Here is a 15352-nt window from a genome sequence, read left to right on the forward strand (position 1 = left end):
AAGGGAGCCGGAGCTCTCAGGAATCTTGTCTTTATGTTTGCTTCCTCAATTGAGCTGCACAAAGCCTGAATTGCCCATTCAGTGCGGCCGGACAAAAGGTTGGCGTTGCACGGTCCCCTTGCATTTGTAGTCAAACAGTTAGGGACTTAAATCGAGTCGTCATGATGGAGAAAGAGGTGGACAAAGCCCATAGAATTGCCATCAGCAAACATTTTCCTGTGTCATATTAGCCAGTCTCCATGGCTCCCCCTGGCCTGGGGACAATGGCACAAGTTTGCACACTTGGCTACTGTCACCGTGCCAACGCCGGCGGGGCCGCAAGCAGGGCCGCTCTGAGTGAGCAAGGGAGCCCAGAGGCAGCCGTTGGCCCTGCCCACCAACTGGCCAGAGGGAAGGTGAGGCCGCTCGCAGAGGGAGGCTGCCTTGGGAAATGCTGATGGGCGAGACCTCCTTGCCAGCCAGCCCAGTAAGCCCCTATGCCTCCTGCCTTTCCCTCCTCCTCTCCTTCCTCTTCTTTTCCTTCTCCTCTTTCCTCTGCTACCTTCTTCTCCTGTCCTCTGGTCAGCTGAATGGCTGGTCGTCTATACACCAACCCACAGCTTTGCACTGCAACCTAAAATGCCAAGGACTCTACTGTGAAGTCTTCCACCCAGACTGGGAGCACGCAGGGCTGGGGCCTCACCCAGGAGCGATGGTCCCACCCCCTCCTGCTGGCCAATAAGCAGCTGCCCACATCACACGCCTGCCCACAGAGGCCTGGCTCCAAGCCACCGCCCCCTCTGGCCTGAGGCAAAACGAAGGGTTTGGTGGAGATGGCCTAGAGTGGGGAGGGGAGGATATTCTCCACACCCCCTTCCCCTGCTGTGGGGGTCAGGGAAGGGTGGACTGAGATGGAGGTGACCTTGGACTGGAGCATCCTGGTCATTGGAGACCACATGGCCTAAGGAGTCGCCCCTATCTGCAGCAACCTTTTTGCATGGATGAGAACTACACCATTGTCATTTAAAGCCCCTGAGATTTAGGGGTTACTTGTTTCTATCACCTAGCCCACCCTGACTGGTACAGGCAGGACACATCTTTTCTGCTCCAAACCACTCTACACACACAACTGGAAAAATCACCCGAGGTCACCAGGCTGGGCTCCTGCGCAACTTCAACCACGGCTCCTGCTGCCTACTGCATGGCGGCCAGGGCACATAGCCTGGCGTGGGTTCTAATCCCCCCATACCCTGGGGCCAGCCTACTGAAACACCTTCTCCATTATTCTCTCCTGGGAGACTGGCTTCAAACCACCCCGGCCGCATTCCTGCCCTGGCCTCCCGCTCGCTCTGTGTCTGCTCCCACTGGTCCCCTCTCTCTGGAATACCTTCTCCTTTCTAAGAGCAGCGAGACATTGTCATGCCACTCTGCCTGGTCTCAGCTTCCTCTGAGATTCTACAGCACCTGCGGTCCCTTTGCCTGCGGTCCCCATCCTGGCATTGCCTGCTTGTGACGTCATCCTCTTGTTTCCCAGCCCGTAATGACCGCCACCCCCAACAGGTCGGTGAGCGCTGCGGGAGTCAAGCCTGAATCTTAAAAAAAAAAAATCTTTCCATAGTAGCTCTTAACATGGGCTCTTCTTCCCATGTGTTCCTCCCTCTTTTGAGGAAAAAGGGAAAGAAAAAGGAAGAGGAAAGGGAGGAAGCAAGGGGAGAGAAAAATGGAGTGAAGAAGCTGACACTTGTTGGGCGCCTCATATATACCAAGACCGTGACTGATTATCACACGTGGAAGACCTCAGCTGATCCCGGGGCAGCTCCAGGAAGATGTTCTTGTTGCCTTTTTACAATGAGGAGCATGGGGGTGAGTCACTTCTCCAAGGATCACAGCTAATCACTGGCAGAACTTGAACGTGAAGTCAGGCCTGTCTGCCTGCCAAGCCCGTGTCAGTCACACCACACCACGTGCTTCCCTGAGCTCCTCCCGCCGGGCACAGATGAAGGGCTGTTGGGTTTGAAGTCCTCACAGGACAGACTGTCTACGTATAAGTGCTGGGTCCAGCTCCTCTGTCCCTCTGTCAGAATGTGACTCTCAGCTTCTGACTCAGGACGGGGAGCTACCGCTACTGGGGATCAGTCCAGGGGCTTGGAGGCAGCTGTGGCTTCAAGAGCTGAGGCCCGAGAAGCTGGTCCATGTCCTGCACCGACCTGGCCACACCCCAGGCCTTGGACCAGCCTTCTGGGGGCTGCCTTGGATCCCTGCTGGCGAAGGCTGCTGCCTGATTTTCTGAGAGGCCATATAGACAGGTGGCAAAACAGTTATAATAATCGTGCCTCACGCGAGAGAGCCCTTTCACAGCACTCATCTGTGTCCTGTGAGCACGGAGCGAACTGTTTTCCGTATTCACAGTGGGTGGCACACCCAAAGACAAGCCTCAAACCTCTGCTTCTTGGGCTCAACTCAGGGCTGCTCAGACAACCCTGTCCTCTCAACGTTCTTCAAAGACCAGCTCAAACACCTGGGAAGACTTCCAACTCCCAGCGTTATACGCGACACCCTCTCCCTTTCCTATATTTATAGATTCAAAAGTAAAGTCTAACTGCCTTAGCTTAACGCAGAGGGGCCCTTGTAATCTGACCCCGACTGGGGTCTGGCACACAGCAGCTTCTCGCTACACATTTCATGAGTTAAGTACTTGGCCTCCTCCGCTGAATAGAATTTTTCCTGTGGACTAGAAACAGCTGTTCCCTGTCTTGCAGTTTGTTTTCCCCACCCACCCATCCCCACCTGCGTGAGTTCCATGAGAGCAAGGAGCTCGTCTGCTCATTCACCTCTGTATCTCCAGCGACAAGAATGATTTTGGCACAGGGCAGGCCTTAAGGACCCTTGTGGTTGCTATGGTTATACTTGATGGTGAATTGTCTGTGTTCCTTTGGGACTGTGGGTTCCTTGCAAGCAGGATGTGCCATTTCACAATTGCATCCCCTGGGCCAGAGCAGGGGTTCTGTAAAGCTCCATTAGCGGCAAGCGAGCTGTGCGGACTTGCGCTTCAGGATCCCTCCCGACCCTCGGCTATCGCTGCTGAGCCTCTCTGACTTTCCAGCTGTGCTAACCTCACCTCAAGTTCATCCACACCACTCAGCCTCAGGGACTCCCAGCTTCGAGTCAACTCCATTCAATGCCTACTATGCGCCAGGGACCAGAAGGGGTGGGGTGGGCTTACTTGGCTTGCTGCTCTGTCCCCAGGGCCACTAGTTGCAGGAGAGACTGACTTTGTCTTGGTGACTCAATAGCCATCTTCTGCCCACCCACCAGTGAAACAGCAACACAACCTAACTTCCCTTGGTTTCCCAAACAAACTTCTAGGAGCCACCTGTCCAGAATCTCTGGATGTCACCTAACATAATCCACTCCTAGGTTTTAGCCAACACAGGTACCGATGGAAACTGAGAGCGAGAGGAGGCAGGAGATGATGACATGGCCTGGTCAAGCCAGGGGGCCTGGGGAGGTAATCTGAGGGGGTAGGGTTTCCAATTATTTTTATGCAGAGAAGCCCATTAAAAATTATTATGCGGGAGCCCAATATGTAAAACAGTGACAGCCATGTGCTGTGACTACCGATTTATTTTACACACGCATATGTGCACTTTCCACTTGTTCTGCAAACAAAAGACCGGGCCAAGGAGGCTGTTTTGAGGACAGAGATCTTTGAAATCAGGGGTTATGGATTGTGGTCTGACATCAGCCATACTTCATTTTGGTTGCAGAATATTTAGAAAATCTTGATCTCGAGAGAGAAGCAGCTGAAATGGTAATTTTTAAAGCCTGTCTTGCAATCTCAGGATAGTCACCAAATGAAAAGCTCAGAGTTCAACTTTACCACTTGATTGAGGTCTGTAACATAGGTTAAGCCATTTGTTCTTCCCAGGTGCCATGATGACTGTCTTTAATGGATAAGGAAACTGAGGCACAAATCAGCTAGGAGACTTGCCCAAGGTCCCCTGGTCAGTAAATGACACGACTAGGGTTGGGATGCTGGCAGACTCTTGGTCATGACCATCGTATTATGCTGCTCCCTACTGACAACTATCAGCCAACACACAGGCCCTAACTTCCTCCCAGGGCCTTTGTAGTCCCAAGGACACAGACATGCCCAGCGCTCTCAGACCTGGAGAGTTAAGTCCAACCACTGGACTCAGGAAACGCGGGGTGGGGCGCACTCAACGCCTGACCAGTGCCTCTGCGGACGTGTGCTGCAGACGTCACAGATGATTTATGTAACCCCCTTACATAACGGGAGTGTTTCTGTCCAAGACCAGCCTGAGGAATGCTGTCAGCTGTAATTAGAACCGACAGGCTTCCTGCTCCCTTGAGATGGGAGGCTTAGGGTTGAAATAAACACCTTTGGCTGCCGGGCCCCAGGCGTCCTGCCCTGGCGACCTTGCCACGGAACTGAGGCTTAGCACCAGAGTGGCTGTGCCCTCAGAGCGACCGGAGACCTCATGATGACCCGGAGACGTCACAGCCCAGCTCAACCAGTCCCTGCGCCCCTGGCCGCAGCCCCACTGCAGTGACAGAGACATTGTAGTGGATGCCTTCTCTTACCCTCTGGGCTGGGTCCGAAAGCTGCCCAGGTGAAGCCCACCTTGGGTACCTGTAAAGAGGGGCTGATGTGACAGGAATGACACAGCACTAGCATCTTTGTCCCCCTCTTGTGCGTCCCCAGAGGACCACGGCCCCACATTCTCGCCTCTGCCCGGTGCTGCTGCCGACTGCCCGCCACATGTTCATCACCTTGACGGTGTCTTCTGGCGCCTTTCTGATCCGTCTCTCACCAGACCCCAGGTGCTGGCCAGGAATGAAAAGTCTGTTTAATCTCAACTGCCAACTCGGATTTGATTGGTGATGGCTGGCAGGTGCCCTATGGAGAGATTCCAAAGGCCCCCCGCAGGGCTTGGAGGTTAGAATGCCCTGATCGGCTAGTGCTGTCTTCTGTGGGCGTGGACGCAGACAGGCTAAGCTGTGAGCCAGGGGTCCCTGAATCCAGGTTGAAATCACAGGAGGCAAAGCCAGGGGTACAAGGCTTGGTGTTCTAGTAATGCAACCCTGTGATTTTAATCGAGGGAACAGTGTCTCAGAGAACGGCGGTGACTCCCCCAAGGTCTCACGTGCTCTCACTTCTCAGGCCAGAGCTCATCGGCTCGATTCAACAAACTGAGAGCGGGGCTGCTAGGCGTTTTGGAGAACGGAGACCATGAGAAGTTCCGTGCAATGAAGAGGAGAGGTCACCACAGGGAGTGGGGTGAGAGAAAATTAGGAAAAAAGGTAAGGGTTGTGCTCCACGTCTATTTGCATGGAGTAGGCACATAATAAAAGATTTTTGAATGAATGAATGAATGAACCCAAACATGGAGCAAAATGATTGGCTGGCTGGCTTCTGAGCCACCCTGGGAACCCCAATAGCCAGTCACATGACTACCTGTAAACAGTAGGTGCCCCCTCAGTGCTCTACCCTCCTAGTGACATCTTTCCCTCGGCCGCTTTGCACAAACAACACCCTGTCATCCTCAGAGAGGAGCCCTCGCGCCCTGGAAGTGGGGTTCCCTAAGAGACAGGTGATGGGGGCAGGGGCCTACCTCCCCTTGGATACCACAATGTGCCAAGAGTTTTACATCTGCCCTTTTATTTAATCTTCGATACATAAAGGAATGAATGAAACTTTCTGAGATGGGCACTGTCCTTTCTGTTCATCAGATTAGGAAAATGAGGCTCAGGGAGGTAGAAGAATGATTCCCTGGTCACTGAGCTGGGCAGCAGAGGCGCTGGGGTTTGAACTCCTCTGTGTGTAAATCACAGGGCCCCTCAGACAAGGCAGGGCAGGGCGTTGTCCGCTTTTCTCGGTCTCTTGTCTTATGGATTTCCAGCCATCACCTCCTGCCTGGAGTGCCTGTCCCACTTTGGTAATACACAGGGGACTTCTTTTTGTCATCTAACTTTCATTTCCTGACTTCTGATCACAACTCTGTCTGTAGCCCAAATCCAGTCCCAAACACACTTAAAAAAAATTATCTGAATAAAGCCTTGTTATAGGAAAGGGACATTTGCATAATCGGCAAATGGGCCATTGGAGCCTGCCTTCTTCATTCTGTTCCCAGGTAAAAGGAAAGAAGAGTTACTATGGTGAATTCAGTCGCGCCCTCACCTCCACCCCAGGGCTGAGGCTGAGCTCTCCTGGCCAACATTGCTCACTGGGATGATTGATGTCATCCCTCAAAGCAAGTCTGTCACCTGGAAGCAGAGGTAATGCACCTTTGAAGTCAGACAACTACATTCCAGTCCTGCCTCTGCCAATCCGGGCAGGTGATCTCACCTCTCTGGGCCTCGCTTTTCTCATCTGTAAAATGGGGTAATTCTAGTCACTCTGCTGGCTTGCCGAGACCGTAAAGATGGGTGCCAAGGATGACTTGGGGCTGACTAGGTTATAAGATGTACCAAGGAGTGGGGGAGAGGAGAGGGAGCCCCAAATAGTGCCAAAGAGCTTGACCACAGCCATCCCCAGCTTCAAAGACATCCGCAAGAGGCTGACAGTGACGGTGCCCATCAGACCCCAAAAGAGGACGAATAGTTCTGGACGATAAGGGTGACAGAAACAGCGCCCCGGCTGCCGCAGATTAGTAGGCGGGTTTTAGGTCTGTTGGGAAGCAATGGAAGGGATTGTAGGAAGGAGAGTGTAGGTAAAGGAGGGAGGTGGGCAGGTGTTGGACAGGGCGAGATGATGCAGCCACTGCCAGGGCCAGAGCTCCTGATGACTTGGAGGGGCAGGTTCCAGCTAGTCCTTCCCAGAGCAAGAAGGTGTGGTGGCAGATGTGGGCTCAGAGTGTGTCCAGTGAAGGCTTTGGCCACAGCTTCAGGACCGGGTGCCTGGATGACCCCTGGGCCTCTTCTCTTCTCTACGCTCAGGAAAAGCCCGTGGGTCTCATCGGCCTTAAGTACCATCCACGGCCCGAGGACTCCCTGTTTATGTCTCCAGCCTGGATCTCTGCCCTGAACTGCAGAGTCATATCTAGTAGCCTCCTCTCCCAGGGAGGTCCACAATTCTCCAGCTTTCCACATGCAAAACTGAGCCCCTGTTTTTCTCCCCAGCTCTGCTCCTCCCACAGTTTTCCCATCTCAAATGGCAGCTCCATCCTTCCGGTTGCTCAGGCCCAAACCTTGACGCTATCCCTGACTCTACTCTCATACTCACCCAACCATCAGTGCACCTTCTTGGCTGTACTTGCAAACTACATCCAGAATCTGACCACTTCACACCCTCTCCTCTGCTCCCACCCTGGACCAGTCTCCCACCATCTCTTACTTCACCTGAATTATTTCAGAGTCTCCTAACTGGGCTGCTGGGCCTGCCCATAGCAGCCTGTGCACCTTTTCAAAAAACTGAACCAGCTGAAAGTGCTTCTCTGCTCCTCGGCTACATGAGCTCCCATCTCACTCAGAGCGGAAGCCCTCCAGGGGACCACAAGATCTGGGTGGTCTGCGCCCCTCCTAGTTGTATCTCTCACCTTATCACTTGGTCACCCCCCGCCAGCACTACTCTTCTTGCTATTCCTTAAATACCAGGCGTGCAGTAACCTCAGAGCCTTTGCATTTGTGGTTCCCTCTTCCTGGAATTCTCTTCCCCTTGGATTAGTTGGTAAACCACAGCCCACCTCCTGTTTGTATCAATAAAGTTTTATTGGGACATAGCCATGACTGTCCACTGATGTACTGTCTGTGTTGCTTTTGCACATGGCAGCAGACGGGGAAGGTTGTGAGACATCAGGCGGTACACAAAGCCTGGAATGTTTACTCTCTGGCCCTTTACAGAAAAGTTTCACCACTCCCTGCCCTGGTCATTTGCAGGGCTCACTCCTTCACCTCCTTTATGTCTTGACCCCAATTATCCCCCTATTGCATCCTTCTCAACCTCCATCCTGTCCTCCTTCTCTGTCTGTTTTATTCTTCTTCGTTGCAATTAGCCCACGAAGCACTCTGGATGTTTACTCATTTACCTACTTTATTGTCTGTTTGTCTGCTGCCACCAGATGTCATTCCCGCTGAAGGCAAAGATTTGGATTCTTACAGTTGTGTCCCGGCGCCTAGAACAGCACTTTATAACATAAATTCTCAATGAATGAGTGTTTCCCACACTCCTGTGTGTTGACCTAGTCCATGTGTCTGGACGTCTGCCTCAGTTTCCCTGCCATGGAGCTGGGGCCCCAGCAAATCTCTTGCCAGGTCTCTCCCCAAGGAGTCTGAGTTCCTTCATGAATGGACACAGTCCCCAAAAATGCCCAGCCTGGGTTTAGGCAAACGCTGCACCACTGTCATTTTATGAAGTTCTCCTCATATTAAAAAAAATAAAATAAAAAGACCTTTTAAAGCAGGAGGGTGCAGAAATGATGGCATTTTAAATGTCCACATGTGACAGACTAACACTCACTCTGGACGCAGGAAAGCACAGCCATAGAGTGGTACAATTCACAGTACAGTTACAGGGCTCGTTATCAACATTAATTAAATTCGGTTAAAATGTTAAGTAAAAGTTATTAAAATAATTAATTTCAGAATAAGTAAAATTACTGTTAACTTAAATATTAATGAACAGTGCCCAGGGGGACAGAGGTGAACATTAGGGAGTCACTCTTCTTTTTTCTTCAGTCCTGACAAGTGGTCATCTCATTTGGAGGGAATGTCCCAAGTCTGGTCCAAAAAAAAAAGGGTCTAAAACCTCAAGCTGGTGGTGGCAGGCTTCTAACTCCCACTGGGATGCTCTTGAGCAGTGCAGGAGGGCACCTGCTATGGCATCTGTTTCACTGCCCGGCTCCCACCCAGCCCTGTCCCCCGGGCCCATTAGGAATGATGCTCTTTGAGACCAGTAAGCACTGGTCAGAGCTTTACATTCACTGTAAGGTGACAACAGGGGCTCGAGCTCACTCACCAAATCTTCTAACCGCACTACAGCAGTCCTCTGAGTAATCCCATTTTACAGAGGAGGAAACTGAGGCACAGAGTGATTTGCCCAGATTCACACAGCTAGGAATAGGCAGACCTGAGAGCTGAATGCAGGCCCATCTGAGCTCAGCAGATCCCTCCCCTCTTCTCATTGGTATCTTCCGAAGGACCAGCCCTACGGAGATGTGCTAGTCCAAGGAACAAGTGAGAGCATCAATTATGAACTTCTTTGGTATTTCCAAACCCCTCCACAAGGGCTCTGTCACTTCAGTCAGCCTCTCCAAAATGTAGGCATGCCAGGTAAATTGAGGCAGCATGGGGCCGTGGATAAGAGCTGAGTTCTGGGTTCAGCCAGATTTGCTCCTGGGTAGACAGTTGACCCAGAGAACATTGTTTTGATGGCCCATAGCGTGGTGGCCATAATTTCTCCTGCAAAGACCATGCACTTTGTATATGTGGTTGCTCTAGGACTAAATGTCCTGTCTCTGACTCTATTTCTTCTCATGGCTGCCAGTGAGGACTCTATTGACTTCCTGTGAATCTCTTCTCTCCAGAAGACACCTTGAACCACAGACAGAGATAGCAGGGATCTTGGAGACCATGAGAAACACCATGGAGAGAGGGAGTTTTGGAGTTACAGACCTGGCTTCAAGCCCCAGGTCTGCCACCTACCAGCTGGGTGACCAAGAGTAGGTCACCTAACCTCTCTGAGCCTCAGTTTCCTGCTGTCAGGCAACACCTGCCATGTCCTTGGAGGAGGTCACGGTAACACATGTGACTGCGGATCCCAGGGCGGGCCTATGATCGGCATTTCCATTTCTGAGAGCCGTTCATGTCATCTAACCCCCTTATTAATCAGATGAGGAAACTGAGGTTGGCAGGTGAATGGCTTGCCCAAAGCAACCTGGCGAATTAGTGGCATGGTCAGGACTAGCAGCCTGACTCCAAGACCTGTGCTCCCACCGGCTCTTCTGAGCCCATTTTCCGCACCCTTGACTAAGAGGAAATACAAGATCCAGAGGAAATACAGGATTAAGAGGAAACACAGGGCCAAGCTCTCAGTCTTGGCCTCAAATGGCCACAAGAGGGCGCCCTGGGAATTGCTCAGGGTCTCCGGAGTTTCTGGACCAGGGAGCGTTTCAGTCTGCCTGCCCCATGTTCGTGGCGTCCCAGGCAGGTAGCTGATGCTCCTGCCCCTTCTGAATTCTGACCAGAGCCCCCACTTCCACCCCCAACTCCGTGAAGGTATCCAGAGCCCCTGCTCATTCCCCTCCTCTGCCTCTACTCTGCACCCCAGGATTATCTAGTCTCCTTTTCCTGTGTTGACCTGGGATCTTCGGAGACCCCATATTGATTTTGCCAACCAGAGGGTTCCCACTTGGCTTTGGGATTACAGTGATGTTGCTTGGTTGTCTCTTAGCATCCACTCACACTCCTATCCATCTATCCACAAACGCGCCCAGCACCGGCAGGCGGGAGGGACGGGCCAGAGGAGATGGAGGAAGGCGGAGCCCAGGGAGGTGGTCCATCCGCACAGCCTCTGCCTCACGGAGGGCGCGGTCTAGTGGGGACAGCCTTAGTTGTAACGCGCAATGACAGCACACGCTTCCGTGTGCTCGTTGTAAAGCAGCAGAAGGGTTAAGGGTAGGAGCCGCAGGACAGGCTTCTGGGAGCTGTTGCCCCTGATTTGAGTCCTAACGGAAGCGAAGGAGTTGGCCAGGCAAAGAAGGCCTAGTGTTCCAAGGAAACCATGAGGGGAGACCCACCCTTGTCCAGTGAGGACCCCTCTCTCTGGACACAGTCTCCTCATCTGAAAATTGGAATAATACCTCCTTTGCCTCCCTTGAAGAATGAAACAGTGTCCAATGAGTAAAAATAGAAACACTAAAACACCAGTCCAACATGGAGGACAGATAGTTCAGTATTTGCGTCTTTCCCAAGGCGTGTTGGCCTTTGGCTGTATCCAGTGAACTTCCAGTTCCATTCTCAAGCGCACACACTCCCTCACTTGACCTGCTTATAGATGCATTTCCTGGGCCACTCAGGTTCCTGGGTCACTAATGAGATTTCCCAAGGGGCTCCCACTGCTGACCCCACCAAAGCCACCCATTCCTCTTCCCTGTCTTGGCTTTCCCTTGAGTCATTTTAAGATCTGTGTATAAGGCCTATTATAATAAAAGCAGGAAGGAAGGCAAGCTAGGGGCCCCCGGAGGCCATCCTGGGTCTCTTAGAAGATTAAAGTCTGTGGAAATGATCACAGGCTACAGGAACGCTGTCCCCTGTACCATGAGGAAGACCTCTGAGTCTGAGGAGAAGGGCTTGACTGTTGGCATTGCCCTGTTGCCCCTTTTCCATCACTTTAGACAGCACATGTGGCAAGCTGTTTAAAGTTTCATTCTCCAGAGTCCTCCTGGTTGGGTTGGGATAGAATATGAGATGCGCTCCCCGACCTCCAGCTGCCCCCTTCATGGCCCCATGGACCACCATAAACACCTTCACTTCGCTGTGCATAAGCAAGTTTGTAATTGTTTGCTTCTCCCAAAGCATTCTCCCTCCGCGAGAGCAGGATGGAGCTGCGTCCTTAAAAGTCACTGGCATCTTACCCAGGCAGGTGGGTAAACGTTGCCAGAGGCCAATCGACCTCTCGGGGGGCATTGGTAGGCCTAGGATTTCCACCCCCTGAGGAGGGGGCACCTGCTGAGGCGCCTGGGCTCTGGGTCCAGGATCAAGGGCTCAGCAGGGGTTGGGGAAGGACTTTCTCTCCCTGGCCAAGGAGAAGGAGTGGGCTCATACACCTACCATACGCCCTTTCCAAACCTCTCCCCTCAATGGCTCCCCCTGAATACCCATTTTAACCAGATTTCAGCTGGGTTTGAAGGTTGAGATGGTCAGATATGTCAGAATTTTTAAAAAGCTAATAACACCTAGTACTGTCAAAGATGTGGCAAGAGAGATACACTTAAGCATTGTTGATGGGTGTGTAAGAGGGTATTGACTTTCTGTGGAGGTATGTTGGCAGAATCTGTTAAAACATGAAATGGGTCTCTCCTTAGACTCAGAATGCAAACAGTTGTGCATGAAGACATTTGCAGAAATGGTGATTGCAACTGCAAAAAAGCCAAACAAACAAAAACAAAGACAAAGAAAACAAACATTTAGAATTTATACGAGGTAGTGCCAGAGTATGGAATATTCTGTAGCCACTAAAAAGAATAACATAAACCTACAGGAGCTGACTTAGAAGGATCTCAGGATGGATTGTTTCGTGAAAAAAAATGAAGTACAGAATTATGTGAATAGTATAGCCCCATTTGTGTTTAAAAGAAAAAAAAGGTAAAATAAAATGTCAAAAAAAGTCTGGGAGAAATGCTCCCCAAAGTGATAACTGGTGATTTGTGAAAGGAAATAAGATGGGAGAGGATTGAAGGGGTTTAATTTTTCAGTTTATCAACTTTTATATTGTTTGACTTTTTTTCTCAATGAACATGTATGTATGCATAATGTTTTTGTGTCGTGTGTGTGTGTGTGTGTGTGTTGGGTTTTGCTCCAGAACCTCAGAATAGTTCTGCTCAGAATCTCTACATACTAGGTTGACCCTGAAATTATTCCTTCAATAAACTTGTTCCATGTGAGCCCCTGTGCTGGTGAGACAGGAAGGACACGGTCCCCACAGGGAAAGGCCTGTGAACAGAAAAGGACTTTACAGCGTGACAGCCCGGTGACAGGGTTTTCACAGGGACAGTGGGGGCCGGAAGCAGATGTGATTAGTTAGGTGAAATCTGAGGAGGCTTTCTGGAGGAAATGGTGCTTAGTAGCATCTTAGAGCTGACTGGGATGTATCAGATGGACCAGTGGGAGGACAGGGGGGGAATCTTGTGGGGGGAAGTGTTTCGGAGGGAAGATGTGAATGTCTAGTGCTTTTGAGGGAGCACAGGAGGAGGTAGTGGGCAATGGGGCACGAGAGGGGCAGGGACAAGGGCGGATGGATGACAGGCCCATGTCTCTCCACTCCTAGTCGTCATTCTGACGTGCAGGGACTCAGCCAGCTGCCAGCAGAGGGCGCTTGATGCTCTACAAGCTGCAGAATGAAGCCTGCTGGAGTAGAGAATCAAATGGCTTTGTGTTGACCTGGGGTGGAGGAAGCTGGGTTCTCAGGGTCCAGAGCCGGGTGCAGACAGCAGGAGGGAGGACACGGGTCATGGAGGTGAGTGAGCCCCCCCACAGATGATGACAACACAGCATGAGGGGTATGAGAGGGCACGAGCCCCATGCCACTGAGGGGCCACTGGGCCACAGGTCTTCCCTGCAGAGGTGTTTCCAATCCCTCGACTTTCCAGTGTGGCACAGATTTTAGTCCAACACACAGCGATTTCATGGATGATGTTGTTTTCCTTTCCAAATACATATATTTGGGTTCAAAAGAGTCTACTTCAAGGAGAATGTGAGTAAATGGTGGCCCAGGGGGCTTGTGGCTTCGGGAAATGCATGATTGGACTTGAGGACACTGGACATGGACGTGCTGTGAGGGCTGGAGCAGCAGCAGCCTGGGGTGTCTGTCACGCAGCTGACGGCCTCCCCTGCCTGTCCCTTCCACCAGCTCTGTCCCGTTCTCTTGCTCTTTTCTCTGCTCCTCCCAAGTGCTCACTCCAGATACCTGGGCACCCAGTCCTGAGCGCTCCCAGGTGCTTCCACCTGACATACAGCAGATCCACCTGGAACATTACTGTGTGCCCGGTCTTCTCCGGGACTCTGGGACACAGCAGTAGCCCAGGAAGGTCCCAGTCCAGTCTACTGTGTGGGAGAGACAGGCATGGAACACAGCAGACTGTCAGGCAGTGATGGGCTCCACGCAGGGAATTACACAGGCCATGAGCCAGGTCGAGAAAGGCCTTTCTGGGGGAGGGGACATTTAAGCTGAGACCTGAATGTCAAGGTGCAGCCAGACATGAGAGTAGCAATCTCCAGAGAGATTGTCCCAGAAGAAGGACTGAATATGGGGCTTTCAAGAGAAAGGGGGAAGTCAAAGGTAATCCCTAGATTTTGACCTGAGCAACTCCCGTGTTTCCCCAAAAAATAAGAGCTAACCGGAAAATAAGCCCTCACGTGATTTTTCAGGATGACATCCCCTGAACATAAGCCCTAATGCACCTTTTGGAGCAAAAATTAATGTAAGACCCGGTCTTATTTTCGGGGAAACACAGTAGGTGAACGGACAGGCTATTTTCTGAGAAAAAGAAAGCTGTGGAAGAAGTGAATTTGTAGGAGGAAATCAACAGTACAGACTCGGCCACAGTAAATCTGAGATGCCCATTAGACGTGCAATTGGAATGTCACATAGAAATATGAGTTTGGATTCTGGGGGAGAACTCGAATGTGGGAGCCCATGGTGGATGGTATCTAAGGTCTGGGGCCCAGATGAGATTGCTGATTTGTGCCCACATCTTAATTTACAAAGGTGACTGAGTGACAACTCAGAAAGACCAATGCCATTGAAAAAAATTTCGTGTTACTCACAGCTCCCCTAGAAACGGGAGGCACAGCATGACACACGACGCCACAGGCAGAGCGCCAGGGGAAGTCCCAGGCCATGCCTTTATTCTTTTTACCAGCTGCAGAAAGATGGGCTCTTAACTGGTCTCCCTGATTCTGGTCTCCCCGACTTGAAGCCAGAATTGTGTTTCCAAAGCAGCTGCTCCAAACCATAGTCTTTAAGTACCCCTGTAAGATTCTATTCGTTGGGAGGTGTGTCGTCAGTTCATCGTGACTACTAGTACTCAAAACACTGAAGTTCGTGAATGATTTCGTTCTTTTACTGATGAATGGCAGCAGGTTTAAAGTTATTGCTCTAATAACACAAAAATAGGTTACAGATCTTTGGGTTGCATGTAATAGACTTTGTGGGTCTCTGTCTCACATTCTTCTTTTTCTTTTTTTTTTTTTTTAACAACCCTTTAAAGATGTAAAAACCATTCTTAGTGTGTGGTTCAGGCAAAAACAATCCCACAGGCTTTATTTGGCTGCCTCCTGCCCTAGAGCGTTGTCACTTACATGCAGAGATGGACGGGGAAAGAAAAAGAAGTAGGCAACAGCTTCTTCTAAGCCTCAACCCAGCGATAGCATTTCACCTAATGCTCCATTTAGTAGCCCCAGTCCCATGGCCACCGAGCTGGGCTGTCTGCCCAGGAAAAGAGGAAAACAGATTTCTGGTGAGCAACAGCAGTCTTCATGTACTCTCATTGGCCCGTATAAGGTCACATGATTATGATTTAATGAATCTCTGAGTGTATCGGTTAGGTTTTGCTGTATAACAGGCTGTCTTAGTTTCCTAGGACCACCGTAACAAAGTACCACACACTGGGTGGCTTAAAACCACAGGAATGTA

This window comes from Rhinolophus ferrumequinum, chromosome 6 (assembly GCF_004115265.2).
Source record: "Rhinolophus ferrumequinum isolate MPI-CBG mRhiFer1 chromosome 6, mRhiFer1_v1.p, whole genome shotgun sequence".
NCBI lineage: Eukaryota > Metazoa > Chordata > Mammalia > Chiroptera > Rhinolophidae > Rhinolophus > Rhinolophus ferrumequinum.